This window comes from Octopus sinensis, linkage group LG11 (assembly GCF_006345805.1).
Source record: "Octopus sinensis linkage group LG11, ASM634580v1, whole genome shotgun sequence".
Lineage (NCBI taxonomy): Eukaryota > Metazoa > Mollusca > Cephalopoda > Octopoda > Octopodidae > Octopus > Octopus sinensis.
Window position 1 is genome coordinate 9961460 of NC_043007.1, and position 19921 is coordinate 9981380.

Here is a 19921-nt window from a genome sequence, read left to right on the forward strand (position 1 = left end):
CTCTCTCTTGTACATTCCCCACTATCTCATCACCGTCTCCATCATCATCATCATAATCATCATCGTAAATCCATCACAATTTATCTTCTTACCATTTCTTACAAGACAGATTACAGACGAACAGTTGCATGCACCACACACACACACATATGTATACACATGTACATATGTATACATACATAGATATATATACACACACACACATACTGCTGTCAATTCTTAGCTCTACCGTTCACTCTCTTTCTCACCCACCAAACCATATCTGATACATACTTTCTGCTACTGTTTCCTGTCTCTAATGTTTAGTTGATATCGGCCTCTCACCCTTTCTCTCTCTCTCTCTCTGTAAATATAAAATATATATATATCCATCTTTATTCATCTTCTATCTCTCCATTTTTCTTCATCACTCTTTCTTTCTCTATAATTTCCCCTCCCCCCATATCTCTCTCATTGATTTTCCTATACCTTCTACTCATTCTCTCACACTGTATCTGTCTATGTATCTAGTTATTTTTACCTCTTGCTCAGTATTTCTCTCACTAAACTGTCTATCTGTCACGCTTAGTCTATATATATATCTTCCTTTCTGTCTGTCAGGTTGTTACGCTCTGTCTCTGTCAGTCACGCTCAGTCTGTTTCTCTCTCTTCCTCTCTCCTGTCTGTCAAGCTATCTCTCTGCCACTCTCTAAATCTGCTTGTCTTCCTTCCATCACCCTTTCTTTCGTCATCATTAGCATCATCCCATCGACGTATAACAAACGATTCTTTCCTTCGTCGACGTTATCCACCTTCGATCCTTGTTGGAGCCTTCATTCCTTCATTCCCTTACTCACTCACTCACTATTCCCTTCATTCCCTCACTTACTCAATACTCCCTCCCTCACTCATTATCCAACTCAGTTATTTATATCACTCTTCCTCATACTATTCCTCTTCACTGTTTCACTATTTCCCCTCGCTATTACTCTTCCTACCTCTCTTCAACTCTTGCCATCTCTTCCGCCCCTTCGCATTCTTATTCTTTCTTTCCTTCTCTCTTATTTTTCTGTATTGCTTTATCTTCTCACTATATCGTTCGTTCATCGCACTTTCTTTTCTCTTCCACTTTTTCTTTCATTCTTTCCCCCTTTTTCTCTACCTTCTCTGCTCGTGTATTTTACCTTACCCCTCCCTTTCTCTCTTTATCTATCTATCTGCCTTTTCTTACATTATTTGACTGTCTACACCCTCTCTCTCTTCTTTCTTTCTCTGTAAATTCCCTTTTCATACATTTACTATTCTCCTCTCATTCTCTGTCCCTTTAATTTATCATCCTCTCTCACTCTTTCTCTATCTTAAGCTCCCTTTTTTGTAAGGATTTTTTCCTTTCTATTTTTAATTATCCTTTTCTATTTCTCTCTACACCTTTAATTCCTTCGTTCTGCACGCATTTCTTTTCTCTAGGTTCTTAATCTTTCTTCTCTCTGCTTTCTTAATTCTCCTTCTCTCTATCATATAGAGCCCACTTTTTCTTTCTCTCTCTTTAATTCTTTGTAATTAAGTCACGTCTCTCTTTACTCTTTCTTTCTCTCTCTAAGTTTATTGCTCCCTATGTACTCTTCTCTTCATTGAAAGTTCTCTTATTTTTTCTGTTATCCCTTTCTTTTCTCTCACTTTTCACAGCTTTTCCTCTTCCAAAAAAAAAAAGTACCTATCATTACTACAGCTACCAGCACTATAACAAATACTATTACAGCCCTCACCATCACTACTACTGTTACTACTGCCACTGCTCCCCTCGTCTTTTTTTCTCTCACTCTCTCCTTCTCTCTGTCGCTCTCTTTTCTTTGCTGCTGCTGCTCCTGCTACTATTAAATTCACTCCAGCCACACTCACCTCTTACTCCAGTGCGAATCTCTACTACAACTTCTACCACTATTACAACTTTGGAAAACAAGACTATGGCTGCTACGTCCTTTGAGCTGCGGCCAGCAGCAGACAAGTAAGTGTAACGACAACAATTTCATCCGGAACACACACACAATTCACTGAAATCTTTCGCTTTTCCCACTTCACAATTTCCTCAATGAGTTCTTTCCCTTCTTTCCGGCTTCCTTTTGTCAAAATCTTTCTTTCATCAGATCTTCGCAAAAAAAAAAAAAAATCTATAAACATATATAAGTATCGCAAGCTCTTCACATTCTTAGTATGTATGTGTACGTACGCGTGTGTGTATGTAAGTGTATATATACATACATATATATATATATATATATATATATGTATGTATATATATATGTATGTATATATATATATATATACTGTGTCTACCTATTTCTACCATACGATACGCATTCATTCTTTACTTATCGTCTGGTCTATAGGATAGTTTGCTTGTATCTCAGTTGTGTTCTGTGCTGCCGTTCTAGATTTGGAGGAAGTAGATGGTAGCAAGAATGAGAAATATATATACATATATATTTATATATTTACACACATACACGCACACGAACCAACGAGGTATCATCCTTTATACCAGTCGCACGACTTGCTGAAAGTAACAGCCGCATATCAGCCCTTCCCTCACCCCACCGCCAGATTGCATTCTACCGACTAAAGAAAATATATTGCATCATGTCTTGGATAGATGAAAAGACAAGAATGGATGGTCACTGTTGGAAAGTCTTTGACGATCAGGGCTAAATAACAGTGGATCAAGAGAAAGAGGAACATATATATGTATATATTACGATGTGTGTATGTGTGTATATATATATATATATATATAGTCATAACCACATGTATATATATACATACATAAATATATATGACATTAGTCATTTATACATAGATACATATATGTATACTCATAACTTATACTCTAATATGTATACCGACATTACCATACTTGCATTGATACATATTTGTGTGTGTGTGTGTGTGTGTGTGTGTGTGCACCCGCGCGCTGAAACTAACATGTAATATGTGTATGTATATCTGTATCTATGTCTATACATATGTGTATATATATATAGACATACCAATACACTAATATGTGCACACTGATAGATACACGTATACATAACTATATACTGCCATACATACATACATACATACACACAGCACAAACTAGGGAACTTCAATGTGGTCGGTCACGCGAAATGGTAGAATTAGCAAGTGGAATCTTGAAATCTTCCGCAAATGATACCTTACCCACCGTCTTAAAGAGAAGAGGATGGAAGATATTAGATAATGTAATCGTAAAACAAATCATTCTCCAAATAAAACGGAATGGTCACCACTGGCGTGCCTTTGGGATCATAAGTTTATTTCAATGAATCTTGGCCCGTGGCTAAACAACTCACACATACACAGAAACATACACAGAAAGAGTGTATACGCATATGCCATACATACTCTGTTGATCTCTCTAATCTCTATATACACATACACATGCACATATATATACAGGGTGTCCCCAAAAAATGTATACACACCTTAAATAATTGTAAATTTGTTATTCTTTGTAAGCCTAGTACTTATTCTATCGTTCTCTTTGGCCGAACCACTATGTGTATACATTTTTTTGGGACACCCTGTATATATATATATATATATATATACATACGTATGTATGTCTCACATACCTCCACACATTCATACATTCTTATTAAACTCTCATACAAGCATGCATATATATATATATATATATACATACATTCATTTTTATTTATGGTATCTGCCCTCCCCGCCTTACAACACGCACCCCTACTTCCCCCCCCCCGACGTACATCAAGGATCCCTTATAAAAAAACCGTCCGGGTTTCTAACTCCATTAAAGGTCCACACATACACACACACACACATACATACATACATACATTCACACGCCCTTCATGCATAGACAGCCGTAGTAGACATACGTGTGAGCGTACATTTAGTATATGGAGGTTGGCTTTAATACCAGGACAATTCTTGTACGGAAGCCCTGTATGCCCCCCCCCTCTCCACACGTAGATATGTATATATATACGTGTGTGTATGTATATATACGTATGCGTATGTGTGTATATATGTGTGTGTTCCTGTGTATGTATGTATTGTATATATGTTTGTATATATATATATGTATGTATATATATACGCGTGTGTATGTATATATACGTATGCGTATGTGTGTATATATGTGTGTTCCTGTGTATGTATGTATTGTATATATGTTTGTATATATATATATATATATATATATATATATATGTATGTATGTATGTATATATATATGTATGTATGTATGTATATATATATGTATGTATGTATGTATATATATATGTATGTATGTATGTATATATATATGTATGTATGTATGTATATATATACGTGTGTGTATGTATATATACGTATGCGTATGTGTGTATATATGTGTGTGTTCCTGTGTATGTATATATTGTATATATGTTTGTATATATATATGTGTTTGTATATATATATGTGTATGTATATATATACGTGTGTGTATGTATATATACGTATGCGTATGTGTGTATATATGTGTGTGTTCCTGTGTATGTATGTATTGTATATATGTTTGTATATATATATATATATGTATGTATATATATATACGTGTATGTATATATATATACGTGTGTGTATGTATATATACGTATGCGTATGTGTGTATATATGTGTGTGTTCCTGTGTATGTATGTATTGTATATATATATATATATGTATGTATATATATATACGTGTATGTATATATATATACGTGTGTGTATGTATATATACGTATGCGTATGTGTGTATATATGTGTGTGTTCCTGTGTATGTATGTATTGTATATATGTTTGTATATATATATGTATGTATATATATACGTGTGTGTATGTATATATACGTATGCGTATGTGTGTATATATGTGTGTGTTCCTGTGTATGTATGTATTGTATATATTGTATATATGTTTGTATATATATATGTATGTATGTATACATATTACACATTAATATTCTGTATATTTGTAACCATTTTAGTTCAGTTTGATATTTTTTTTTTCGAAAAAAACAAGGAAATAATGAAATCAAACGCATTTTACAGTTACTGCATTTATTGTCGATTACTTCCGAATATTATCGATCGTTTTGTTTACCTTTCACTTTCAATCAGGGGCTCGTTTATTTCGCCATCTTATATGTACAAAGTTCGAAAGATCGGCATCTATTCATTATTATATACTCTTCCAATCATTTTAGCCAATCGGACTCCTACTTTTTACATGCACACATACAAAAACAAAACAAATAACAAGCCAAGTTTTCCAAGCTCATTGACAAATATTCACACACAACACACACACACACACACACACACACACCACACACACACACACACACACACACACACACACACACACACACCACACACACACACACACCACACACACACACACACACACACAGCGGCTGTTTTTACATTGTCAAATTGGATTAGATACAGAAATATTTTATTTTTCACGCATTCGTACACAAATACATTCAGATATATATATATATATATATACACACATTTATATATAATAACTGTATGCAGTGCTGTATAACATATGATTATATATAGCTAGGCACAGATTACTTTCATTGTCGTTTGACGTCCATTTTTTTCATACTTGCATGGGGTAGACGGAATCTGTTGAGGTAAATTTTCTGTGCCCGGATGCCTTTCCTGTTGCCAACTCTTACCTGTTTCCCAGCAAGGTAATGTTTCCCTATGGCTAGACACCACTTTGAGCTTATTAAGCCATCAAATATAATACAAAAACACACTCACGCGTACACACATGTAGACACTAGCGCAATTTTGTATGTTCAATCATTATTGTCATTATCAGAAGAGTATTTTTTATTTATTTTCATACCAACATGATCTCACTGTGTGACAATAGGCACAGCCATGGCTGTGGGTAAGAAGCTTGCTTCCCCCACTGTGCGGTCTTGGGTTCAGTCCTACTGTGCAGCACCTTGGAGAAATGTCTTCAACTATAGTCATGGGCCAACCAAAAACCTTGTGCTTGGATTTGATAGATGGAAACTGTGAGGATTTCTGTCAATATATATCATCATCGTTTAACGTCCATTGTCCATCTGGCATGAGTTGGACGGTTTTACTGGAGATGGCAAAGTCAGAGGGCTGCACCAGATTCCAGTCTGACTTGACATGGTTTCTACTGCTGGATGCCCTTCCTGACACCAACCACTTTACAGAATGTGTATGTGTGTCTTTGTGTTCATGTATTAGTCCCTACCATAGCTCGATAACTGGTGTTAGTTTGTTTACGTCTGTGTAACTTAGAGGTTTGTAGAAAAAGTACCAGACTTAAGAGAGAAAATTTGTTCAACTAAACCCTTCAAGGCAGTACCCCGGTGTGACCATAGTCCAAGGACTGAAACAAATAAAAGATAATAAGGTAGGGTGGGTAAACTGGCATGCAAATCCAGAATCTCTTTTCATATCTTTTTTTCGTTTTACTTGTTTCAGTCATTAGACTGTGGCCATGCTGGGGCACCACCTTGAAGCATTTTGGTCAAATGAATTTATCCCAGTAGTTTATTTTACTGGGATAAATTTCTAAGCCTGGTACTTATTCTATTGGTCTATTTTGCTGAACTGCTAAGTTTCCGTCTACCAAATCCACTCACTAGGCACTGATCGGCCTGAAGCTATAGCAGGACACTTGCCCAAGGTATCAAACAAAGTGACTGAACTCAGAACCATGTATTTAGGAAGCAAACTTCTTACCATACAACCATGCCTGCACAGAAATCTGGACACTATTCTTATGGATATACTCTTATGATCCACATGGACAAAGATACATATATATACTCTTTACTCTTTTACTTGTTTCAGTCATTTGACTGCGGCCATGCTGGAGCACCGCCTTTAGTCGAGCAAATCGACCCCGGGACTTATTCTTTGTAAGCCCAGTACTTATTCTATCGGTCTCTTTTGCCGAACCGCTAAGTGACGGGGACGTAAACACACCAGCATCGGTTGTCAAGCAATGCTAGGGGAACAAACACAGGGAAAGTTTATGAAAATAAACAAAAGACAAAGGCAGGTGGTGTACAAACAAACAAATGTATTAGTATAGCACTCCGGAATAGAAAAAGTCTTTTACGTTTCGAGCCTACACTCTTCGACAGAAAGATACACAGAAAAAAACAAGGAGAGAAAAAAATGTGTGAAGGCGCTAACGATATATATATATATACATACACACAAATGAACACTATTATATTGGTGTATGTCTTTCAAAATCTGTTTGGGATATTGGAGAAAAATCACAAACCATCATTATTTTATGTCCAATTTTCCATGCTTAAAGTATGCAAGCATGGAAAGGTGGACATTAAACAGAATTTGTTGAGGCTGATTTTCTATAGCTTGATACTCTTCCTATTGCCAATGCTCACTTCTTTCTAAGCAAGGCAATATTTTCCCATAGCTAGACATGCTAGACAAACAGCTTCACCTGTATGACGATGATGCTCATTTACCACCTTCAAGTTATGTCTAGACAAGGGTGCACATGGACACACATACATTTGAGGGCACATGGCTTAGTAGTTAGGGTGTTGCACTTATGATCTTGAAATCGTAGTTTCAATTCCTATACCGAGTGATGCGTTGTGTTCTTGAGCAAAACGGTTCATCTCACATTGCTCTGCGATCATTTTGACACCTGACGTGTGGCACACCTTGCACCTGTTCAGACAACATTGATTTGATGGAGAGATTGTACATTAGGAACATTTGATCACTATAAATAAATCATTTGTGCAAGTTGTTCAGCAAAAGCTGAATGCTCATACATCGTCTTCGACAGAATAGTTCATCATATATACATATATGGCTGTGTGGCAGGAGTGGCTGTGTGGTAAGTAGCTTGCTAACCAACCACATGGTTCCGGGTTCAGTCCCACTGCGTGGCATCTTGGGCAAGTGTCTTCTGCTATAGCCCCGGGCCGACCAATGTCTTGTGAGTGGATTTGGTAGATGGAAACTGAAAGACGCCTGTCGTATATATGTATATATATATATGTGTGTTTGTGTGTGTCCCCCTAGCATTGCTTGACAACCGATGCTGGTGTGTTTATGTCCCCATCACTTAGCGGTTCGGCAAAAGAGACCGATAGAATAAATATTGGGCTTACAAAGAATAAGTCCCAGGGTCGATTTGCTCGACTAAAGGCGGTGCTCCAGCATGGCCGCAGTCAAATGACTGAATCAAGTGAAAGAGTATATATATATTATCAACCACACATACGCAATGTATGTGTTCTGCTTGTTCGCTCCTAGGCTGCAAGTTATCACGATGGGAACATCTTCCTCAAAGCACCAGATGTCAAAACACCTGAGAGTCAAAGACTCACTAAAGAACGTACCCCAAATCCCATCCAGAAGTGATGGACATTCATACTTGAACAAACACACACATATACAACATGCTTCTTTCAGTTTCTGTATCCCAAAACCCATCCAAGCAGGGCTGTAGTAGAAAGCACCTTAATGTCTTTGAAGGAACTGCACAGTGGGACCAAATCCAAGTCGAAATGGTTGGGAGGCAAGCATCTTAGCCACACAGGCACGCTTTTTATCTAAATTGATGTCTGAAAATCTGTTTGAAATATTCTTTGCTACTCTAGGCACAAGGCCTGAAATTTTTGGCCCAATATTGTTTGTATTGTGGACTTGTCTCTGCTGTGATTTTTGCGATGAAATTTTTCCTACTTTTACTCTCTAATATATATACATAGGTATATATATACATATATATATATATGATGTATATATGTATAAATATATATATGTTTGTATAGGCATATATATGTATATGTATGTATTTATAAGTATGTATGTATATGTATATATAGGTATATATATGTATATGTATATATAGGTGTATATGTATATATAGGTATATATATGTATATATAGGTATATATATGTATATATAGGTATATATATGTATATGCATATATAGGTGTATATGTATATATAGGTATGTATATGTATATATAGGTATATATACGTATATGTATATATAGGTATATATACGTATAGGTATATATACGTATATGTATATATAGGTATAGGTATATGTATATATAGGTATATATACGTATATGTATATGTAGGTATATATTCATATATGTATATATATGTATATGTATATATAGGTATATGTATATATAGGTATATATACGTATATGTATATGTAGGTATATATATAGATATATGTATGTATATGTAGGTATATATATAGATATATGTATATGTAGGTATATATATAGATATATGTATGTATGTATAGGTATATATATGTATATATATATATGTATGTATATATGTACGTATATATATGTATGTATATATGTACGTATATATATGTATGTATATATGTACGTATATATATGTATGTATATATGTACGTATATATATGTATATGTACGTATATATATGTATGTATATATGTACGTATATATATGTATGTATATATGTACGTATATATATGTATGTATATATGTACGTATATATATGTATGTATATATGTACGTATATATATGTATGTATATATGTACGTATATATATGTATGTATATATGTACGTATATATATGTATATATGTACGTATATATATGTATATATGTACGTATATATATGTATATATGTACGTATATATATGTATGTATATATGTACGTATATATATGTATGTATATATGTACGTATATAATATGTATATATGTACGTATATATATGTATGTATATATGTACGTAATATATGTATGTATATATGTACGTATATATATATGTATATATGTATGTATTATGTACGTATATATATGTATGTATATATGTACGTATATATATATGTATGTATATATGTACGTATATATATATGTATGTATATATGTATATGTATGTATATATATGTATGTATGTATATGTATGTATATATGTACGTATGTATATGTATGTATATATGTATATGTATGTATATATGTACGTATATGTATGTATATATGTACGTATATGTATGTATATATGTACGTATATGTATGTATATATGTACGTATATATATGTATGTATATATGTACGTATATATATATGTATATATATATGTATGTATATATGTACGTATATATATATGTATATATGTGTGTGTAAATGAACCTGTATATACATATATGTATGTGCATATATATATGTGTATATATGTATGTGTATGTGTATATGTATGTGTTGCCTGACTGGCCCATGTGCCAATGGCACGTAAAAATCACCCACTACACTCTCAGAGTGGTTAACATTAGGAAGGGCATCCAGCTGTAGAAATCTTGCCAGATCAGATTGGAGCCTGGTGCAGCCTTTTGGCTTGCCAGTCCTCAGTTAAACTGTCCAACCCATGCCAACACGGAAGGCAGACGTTAAACAACAATGATGATGATGTTGATGATGCGGCCAGTCTATTAGATCGACTCCAGTATGCGACTGGTACTTAATTTATCGACACCAGAAGGATGAAAGGCAAAGTCGACATCGGCAGAATTTGAACTCAGAACATAAAGACAGATGAAATACCGCTAAGCATTTTGCCCCGCGTGCTAACGTTTCTGCCAGCTCGCTGCCTTAATATGTTTGAAATATTGTGGAAAGAATTGTCCAGTCCATGCCAGCATGGATAACAGATGTTAAATAATGGTGATGATGATGAAATAAAAATATATCTGGAAGCCTATTTGTGAATTTTTGGGAAAATGACAAGTATTTTTCTGGAAACAAAACGGAAGAAGCTATGAGTATGTGTCTGAAAAATTATTTTGGATATTGTGAAGAAAATTGAAGTATGTATTAGAAACCTATTTGCATGTGTTTCCAGACTTATTTTAGAATATTGTGCGAGGAAAATGACAAGCATGTGCCTGAAAACCAATTTGCGATATTGTGAGAAAATGTTGAGAGTATGTGCCTGAAGACATTGTTGAAATGTTGTACAAAAATTTAGGTGTATGTTTCTAGAAATCATTTTGGGATATTCATCATCATCATTTAACGTCCGCTTTCCATGCTAGCATGGGTTGGACGATTTGACTGAGGTCTGGCAAACCAGATGGCTGCCCCAGACTCCAATCTGATCTGACAGAATTTCTACAGCTGGATGCCCTTCCTAATGCCAACCACTCTGAGAGTGTAGTGGGTGCTTTTACGTGCCACCAGCACGAGGCCCAGTCAGGCAGTACTGGCAACGGCCACGCTCAAATGGTGCTTTTTATGTGCCACCTGCAATTATAAGTCCAGCGGCAATTATAAATCATCATTATTTAACATCAGCTTCTCATCAAGAATGGGTTAAATGGTCTGACAGGATCCAACGAGCTGCAAGGCTGTGCTGAGCTTCAGTGTCAGCTTTTGCATTGTTTCTTTGGCTGGATGACCTTTCTAGCACCAAACACTTTACATGGTGCATTGCAAGCCTTTTTCATGCTACTGGCACTATTGAGGTTGCCGAGTAACTTGAGAGGCAGAACATGAACAAGGGAAAAGAAAACGACCCCCATGACTAAGTGGGGGAATATTTGAAAGAGAGAGGGGGTAGCTTTATGCCAGGTATTGAAAGATAGAGGGACAAGCACAGGTGTACATTGTCTGCTATTTTGGATATTACGTGCCAGTGGCACGTAAAAAGCACCATCCGATCTTGGCCGTTTGCCAGCCTCGTCTGGCACCTGTGCCGGTGGCACGTAAAAAGCACCCAGTACACTCACAGAGTGGTTGGCGTTAGGAAGGGCATCCAGCCGTAGAAACATTGCCAGATTAGACTGGACCTGGTGCAGCCTTCTGGCTTCCCAGACCCCAGTTGAACCGTCCAACCCATGCCAGCATGGAAAGCGGACGCTAAACAATGATGATGATGATGATGATGATGTGGAAGAAATGAAGATGGGCATGCACTTCCAAACTTGTTTGGGATAGTGTGGAGTGGGGGAAACAATAAGTATGTATCTGCAAACTTATTTGGGGGGTATTTTGAGAAATGTAGTGTTTAGCATAAATGATTTCCAACTTGGGAGTTGGTTAATCAAACTATTTTGAATTAATCCACATGCAGGCTTTCCTGTATGGTTGAGAAGTTTGCTTTGCAAGCATGTCGTTTCAGGTTCAGTTCCACTGCTTGGCCCCTTATGCAAGCGTCTTCTACTATAACCCCAGGTCCACTAATGCCTTGTTATTGAATCTGGTTGACAGAAACTGTTTGTGTGTGTGTGTGTGTGTGTGTGCGTGCTTGTGTATCTCTCTTTCCTTTCCTGAGCGTCCAATAACACTATACTTGTTCCACATCCTTGCCTTGTTGTATTTTCTCTTTGTTCATGATTGGATTAACTATATATATATATATATATAAATTAAATTAGAGACAAAACCACTATTAGGCAAATCAAACAGTGAAAAACATAAACCAAAACATAATATAAAAATATAATATATAAAATATAAAATTTGAAAATTTAAATTATTTAAATTTAAAATTAAAATTATTAATTTGTATTTATAAATTTCTATGTATTTTTATTTATTATTTATTTTTTTATTTATTATTTATTTTTTAAAATTAAATATATATACCTAAATATATATATATATATATTGTATATAGGTGCAGGCATAGCTGTGTGGTGAGAAGCTTGCTTTCCAACCAAATGTTTTCCTTGTTCAGATTTGGTGAACAGAAATTTAAAGAAGCCATGGTACCCCCCCCCCACACACACACTAGAATAACATAACACAAGAATGGGGGCTACAAGGCTTTAATAGTAGATCACAACATTTGATTCCGTGCACTGCACACCAGCTTTAAGTTGCTTAGTTTATATTCATAGACCATTATAGAAGATCATCCTTTAGAATTACTATATAGTTGAATTTATATATGTATGTGGTGTGCGTGTGTGTATATGTGTGTGTGTGTGTGAGTGTACTACTGTCTCCTTGTCTTGATATGATATTATAGTTGTAAGCAAGTGTCACCATCATGCAAGCTGTGTTCTTTATTTCTGGTTTTCTGTGAAGACATGTTTGGTCACGAGGAAATATTATCTTACTCGGAAACTGGTGATGGTTGGTGACAGTATGGGCATCCACCCATTGGAAATCCACCTCAATAAACTCCCTCTGACCCATGTGATGATGATGGTGATTAGTCATCATCTGAAGTAGTCTACTTTGCCTTGACTTATGTTATCTTGATCAAATTGAAGTCAGTTGTGACACGACCTACTCTACCATGACCAGGTTTAGTCTCATGTATTATGAGAAGTTTTCACTCATATCTAAGTATGTCTTTTCACTTTTAATTTTCTTGATGCCCAGGACTTGCATGGCTGGTTACCCAGTTTCCATGGAGTATGGTACCCTGTCAGTTATGATGATCTGATCAATGGAACGACCTGACCATGAAATTAATATGTAAGTGGCTGAGCACTCCACAAACACGTGTACTCTTAATGTAGTTCCCAGGAAGATTCAGTGTGACAAGGCTGGCATTTTCAAATACAAGTACGACTCATTCTTGCCAGCTGAGTGGCTGCTGCAACGTGAAATAAAATGTCTTGTCCAAGGACACAATCCAAGCACACATGTATGTCATGACTCATACACTGTTCACTTTCCTGATTTTTGTGCATAATTCTATGTGCTGAATGTGCACTTTTGATGAGTTGTAGTGTACTTGAGGACTATACACAATAATTTCATTATTAGTACTCTCTCTCTCTCTCTCTATATATATATATATATATTATATATATATATATATATATCATCATCATCGTTTAACGTCCGCTTTCCATGCTATCAAGGTTTGGGCGGTTCGACCGGGGTCTGGGAAGCCAGGAGGCTGCACCAGGCCCAGTCTGATCTGGCAGTGTTACTATGGCTGGATGCCCTTCCTAATGCCAACCACACCGTGAGTGTAGTGGATGCTTTTTAGGTGCCAGGTGAGGCTGGTAATGGCCACGATCGGTTGGTGCTTTTTATGTGCCACCAGCACGGAGGCCAGTCGAGGCAGTGCTCGCAATGGCCACGTTCGGATGGTTATTTTGTGTGCCACCGGCACTGGTATCACAACTACAATTTCCATTGATTTTTGATCAAGGTCTGTGTTTTTGTTTTTTTCTATGTGAAACCATTTAATTGTTCTGTACACTGAAGTGCAATATGTGTTCATGAAGGAAAGACAAAAGAAGGCACAATCTCTGAATGTGTATGTTGATTGTATGAATGAAAGATGTGTCTGGTTTTTTTTTTTTCTCTTTTGAAAGGGTATATGTTTATGTGTGAGGATATATATGTAAACAAAGAAATGGGTACCTAAGACTGGCTTACGTGATAAAGGATGGCACTCACTGACCTTATAGGTACAGGAATGGCTATGTAGTAAGTAGCTTGCTTACCATCAACATGATTCCAGGTTCAGTCCCCCTGAGTGACATTTTGGGGAAGTGTCTTCTATAGCCTCAGCCCAACCAAAGTCTTGAGAGTTGATTTGGTAGATGGAAACTGAAAGAAGCCTGTCATATACTCTTTTACTTGTTTCAGTCATTTGACTGCGGCCATGCTGGAAGACTACCGACTGAACCCAGAACCATGTGGTTGGTAAGCAAGCTACTACTACACAGCCACTCCTGCACCTATATATATGTGTGTGTGTGGATGTGTCTGTGTTTGTCCCCTAACCTTGCTTGGCAACTGATGCTGGTGTGTTTACATCCCTGTAATTTAGCAGTTCGGCAAAAGAGACTGATAGAATAAGTACTTGGCTTACAAAGAATAAGTCCTGGGGGCAATGTGCTCGACTAAAGGTGGTGCTCCAGCATGGCTGCAGTCAAGTGACTGAAATAAGTAAAATATAAAAAAATAAAAGAATTACATTCTATCTAATGTGAGCCAGTGAAGGAGCTTCTATATGGTTGGTCAAAATGCTAGAAATACCTCTGAATCTCCCTTAAATCTCGCTGCACTATTTTGAAGATAAAACAAGGAAGAAGAGCACTAGGCAATATTTTTGTGCGTAAACAGAAAGAAGTACTGATCATGACTGGGATGTCTGTGATTGTAGATCTGCTTACACAGGACTTCAATAAAAACAGTTTATCTCACACGCACATATAATCTTTCATAGGAAGCAGCATGTGGTGATGTGGCTTAGAATGCAGCCAAATGAACACTTGTTGGCAGGCAGAATTGTTAACATAGCCAGCCATATGGCAAAGATGTTCAAGAAATAGTGAGTTTTTTTTTCTTATGTGTCTGAGTTTTAGATGCTAGAATTCTTGAATTCAAAATATTACTAGAAACTCATCTCAGCCTTTCATTTGTCCAATACAAATAAAATGTATGAAAGTGTGTATCTATTTGTCTATCTTTCTATATATCTATCTAGTTAGCTAGCTGTCTGTCTGTCTGTCTTAGCCAGAATTGACCCAAGCCAAAACTAACCTAACATCACCTAGAAAAGGCAGTGGGCGATGTTTCATATTCTAGTCATTCTTTAGGCACCATAACCTATTCGAGTAAAGGGATATATTTTGCAGATATACAGGGTGTCTCGGAAGTTGTGCACCACCCTGGTTTTTTAAAAGAATACACCCTTATTGATTTCAAAAACACTTTATTGAAATTAATCATAACAAATGCTCAAATTGAGCACCCCCTACAATAAAAGATGCCGAAAAAAATAAAATGCTTTAATTATTTTTAATGAAAACCAGAATGGTGTGTGACTTCTGGGACACCCTGTATATCTGGGTTTAAGTGATTTATCTTGAATTTGGTGGAGATACTCATCCAGGACCTGTTTGAATGTTAAGAGGTGGTTTTCTTCTCTTATGTTATGAGGTGTTTTTCTGTTACGAGGTTTATGTTCTAAATGTTATGAGTGTTTTTCTTCTCTTGGTATGATGTTAAAAAGAGCAGAGGTGAAATAGTTCTTAGTGCTGTAATGTGACGTGATTAAAATTTTTGTAGTGGAGCCTCGCCTGGCCCCCGTGCTGGTGGCACGTAAAAAGCACCATCCAACCGTGGTCGTTTGCCAGCCCCGTCTGGCACCTGTGCTGGTAGCATGTAAAAAGCACCCACCACACTCATGGAGTGGTTGGCGTTAGGAAGGGCATCCAGTCGTAGAAACATTGCCAGATCAGACTGGGCCTGGTGCAGCCTTCTGGCTTCCCGGACTCCAGTTGAACCGTCCAACCCATGCTAGCATGGAAAGCGGATGCTAAATGATGATGATGATGATGGATAGCAAAAGGATCAAGCCTTGCGTGAAGTTGGCGCCAACTTTATTTGGGCAGTGATGTTGGAATATTTTCCACATCATACAAATGATATAGCGCTCAATGCAGCATTGGTGCAAATAAAGTTTGAGTTTCTTGAGGCAATTTCAATAATCAAGACCTGTCATGTTGTCTATTTTCCTATTGCTCAATGTCTGGGGTGCTTCAATTTTTATATTTGGCTGTTATTTGATATATGTGTGTTTGTGCATGTATGTACATCTGTGGTGCAGGCATGGCTGTGTGGTTAAGAAGTTTGAGTCGCTATAGCATGGCACTTTGTGCAAGTAATTTCTACCATGGCCCCTGTTATTGAATCTGGTAAATAGAAACTGTAGTAAGTAGTAAGCTTGTTGTATATATATGTGTGTGCATGGCTGTTCATATTTCACTTGTCATCATTTGAGTGAAACTGTGGTGATGTTTACCATCTGTGTTGACATTATAACCAATAGATCCATACTTCCAAAGAGCAGTGGAAATATAAAAATCCTTCACTTGAAAGATGGGTGAGGGCTGGCAACAGGAAGAGGATCTGGCTGTAAAAATCTTGTATCAAAATCAATTCCTATTTAAGCCATCTTAGCATGGGAAAGTGGGCATTAAATGAATGAATGTGGTAACTTGAACAAGAGTAATTTTTGTATGACCTTGGGTTGCTCCATAGTTTGTGAGTGAAATTGGGTAGATGGAAACTGAAGAAGCCCATTTGCCTGGATGGATTGTACCTGTAATGTAATGGTTAAGCTGGGACATACAATGTAATGGAATTCTCAGCCACTTACATGCTTATGTTAATTCAATGAGCTAGTATTTCGGTTGATTTGTAACCTAACACTCATGGTTGAAAATTCTGACCATGATCCATTACTTTTATAATGTGTGTAAGTATACATATGGAGAGAGAGAGAGCAGGAATCATCATCATCATCATCATTTAATATCTGTTTTCCATGCTGGCATGGTTTGGAAAGCTTGACAGGAACTGGTAAGGCCAGGGGCTTCACCAGGTCCCAAGGTCTGTTTTAGCTTGGTTTCTACAGCTGGATGCCCTTCCTAAGGCCAACCATTCTACAGAGTGTACTGGGTGCTTTTTTAGTGGCACCATCATCAGTGCTTTTTAAGTTGCACCAGTGCTTTTTATGACACCAGCTCCTGCATCAATGCTTTTTCTGCGGCACCTTGCTTTTAGGATCTCAACATATAAATTTCTTTCTACTATAAGCACATGGCCTGAAGATTTACAGGATGGGGCTAGTTGAACACATTGACCCCCTCCCCCAGTGCTCAACTGATATCAATTTTATTGACCCCCAAAAGAATGAAAGGCAAATTCAACCTCAGTGGTATTTGAATTCAGAACATACAGACAGACGAATGTACTGATGTCTACGTAACAATGAACTACGGCCACAAACTGTTTGGGTAGATAAAACTTTGGATTACTGAGCTCTAAACTGACAGTTCATTACTCACAGCCATTGTTTTGCTGTCTGTACCAAATACTTTAACTACTTGTACTTGCCTAAGCTTTCTGTGGAAGGTTACTGACAAAAGACTTTGTTGCTATCTAGGATAAATATTTTCCAACCCACTTAACATTACAGAAGCCTGAGCTAACCAAATCGCACTAGAATTTTATGAACTCATGGCTGTGTAAGTTAAGAAGCTTGCTTCATTACTATGTAGTTTCAGGTTCAGTCCCATTGCATAGCACTTTGGACAAGTGTCTTCTACTATAGCCCAGAACAGACCAGAGCCTTGTGAGTGAATTTGGTAGGCAGAAACTGTGGCGGCGAGCTGGCAGAAACCTTTGCATGCCAGGCGAAATGATTAGTGGGTATTTCATCTGTCGTTACGTTCTGAGTTCAAATTCCGCCGAGGTCGATTTTGCCTTTCATTTTTTCGGGGTCGATAAATTAAGTACCAGTTAAGCACTGGGGTCGATATAATTGACTTAATCTGTTTGTCTGTCCTTGTTTGTCCCCTCTATGTTTAGCCCCTTGTGGGCAATAAAGAAATAAGAAACTGCGTGGAAGCCTGTTGAATGTATACATGCATGTGTCTCTCTCTGTCCATGCATATCTCCCTCTTTGCTGGTTGACAACTGGTATTGGTTTGATTATGTCTGCATAACCTAGCAGTTCAGTAAAAGAGACTAATAGAGTAAGTACCAGACTTTAAAAAAAAAACAAGAAGTGCTGAGGTTGATCTGTTTGGCTAAAACCCTTCAAAGCAGTTCCCTAGCATGATCAGTAAGTTAACAATAAAAACTACTGAGAATTTGTGTAACTGGCTGGAACATCATCATCGTCATCAGTTAGCATTTGTATCTTCACACTGGCATGGGTTGGATGGTTTGACAGGAGCTGGTAAGGTTAGGGAGATGCACCAGACTGCTCCGTTCTCTGTTTTGGCATGGTTTCTACAGCTGTTTGCCCTTCCTCATGTCAACCACTTTACAAAGTGTACTGGGTGCTTTTTACATGTGGTTCTCAACTGTAGATCCCAGGGTCAAATGTGGCCTTCAAGTATCCTTCCAGCAGCCCTCAATGATCTTTCCTTTATAAATATCATATTTTTTTCTTAAATTGAGTTGTATTTCGCTTTTTATTTTGGTGTGGACTCCTAAAAAAATCTGGGTTTTGGATCTAACTCAGATATTAAAACAGTTAAGCACCACTGGAATAGCCTGTTGCAGTGGTCGAAATTTTTTATCTTGTTTAACAAACTAACAATACTTTTCAGTTAATAGTGTTCGAGTTTCTCAATAAGAGTGATAATTTAATTTACTTAAGCTCATTGCTCCCTATGGAGTATAGGCTATCAACGAGTTTTCTGCTTCTTTCTACTTGGATCCCTGCTTTTATAGCGCTGCCTCAACGTTTCCCCGCTACCTATTTTTAGGTTGTCGTCTCTTCTGCCTTCCTTGTGGGTTCCTGGTCAGAGGCTGTCATATAATTCAGGAGGTCGGTTTCCTTTCAGATTTTACTACACTACATCCCTGAAGGGAGGCTTTCCGTGTTGAATTGTCATTGAAGCTTCTGTAACTTTGCTTTTATCTAAGTAAGAGTGCTGACTCTGTATATTATCATCATCACCTTCACCTTTTAATGTCTGCTTTCCTTGCTTGTATGGATTGGACAATTCAACTGGAGCTGGCAAGCCAGAGAACTGCACCAGGCTCTGGTGTCTGCTTTGGCATGGTTTCTACGGCTGGATGCCCTTTCTTATGTCAACTACTTTACAGTGTTTACTGAATGCTTTTTATGTGACAGCAACACTGGTGCTTTTTATGTGGCACCAGCACCAGTAGGGTTGCCAAGTAATTTGCAAGACAAAGGCCCTTCAGCTGGGACAGGGAGTGGCACTGAGGGAGGTGGCTTTGTGGTGGTTGCGTGGTTAAAGTGAGTGTACACATACACACATGTACACACACACAATGGGCTTTTGCACAATTTCCTTTACATGTCATTGTCAACCCAAAGTTACAATGGAAGACACTTGTCCAAAGTGCCCCCACTATTGGATCATATCAGGAATCAG

At 37.1% G+C, this 19921-nt stretch overlaps 1 protein-coding gene across 3 annotated transcripts in view; it reads left to right on the plus strand.

The window, feature by feature from the left end:
• The first annotated feature begins 1516 nt into the window (after positions 1–1516).
• Positions 1517–19921, plus strand: part of LOC115217707 — a 151473-nt gene continuing 133068 nt past the window's right edge. For all 3 annotated transcript variants that reach the window (XM_036507056.1, XM_029787465.2, XM_029787466.2), the window contains exon 1: positions 1517–1984. The gene's annotated coding sequence lies outside the window, so the exon portion shown is untranslated. The remainder of the gene's footprint in view (positions 1985–19921) is intronic.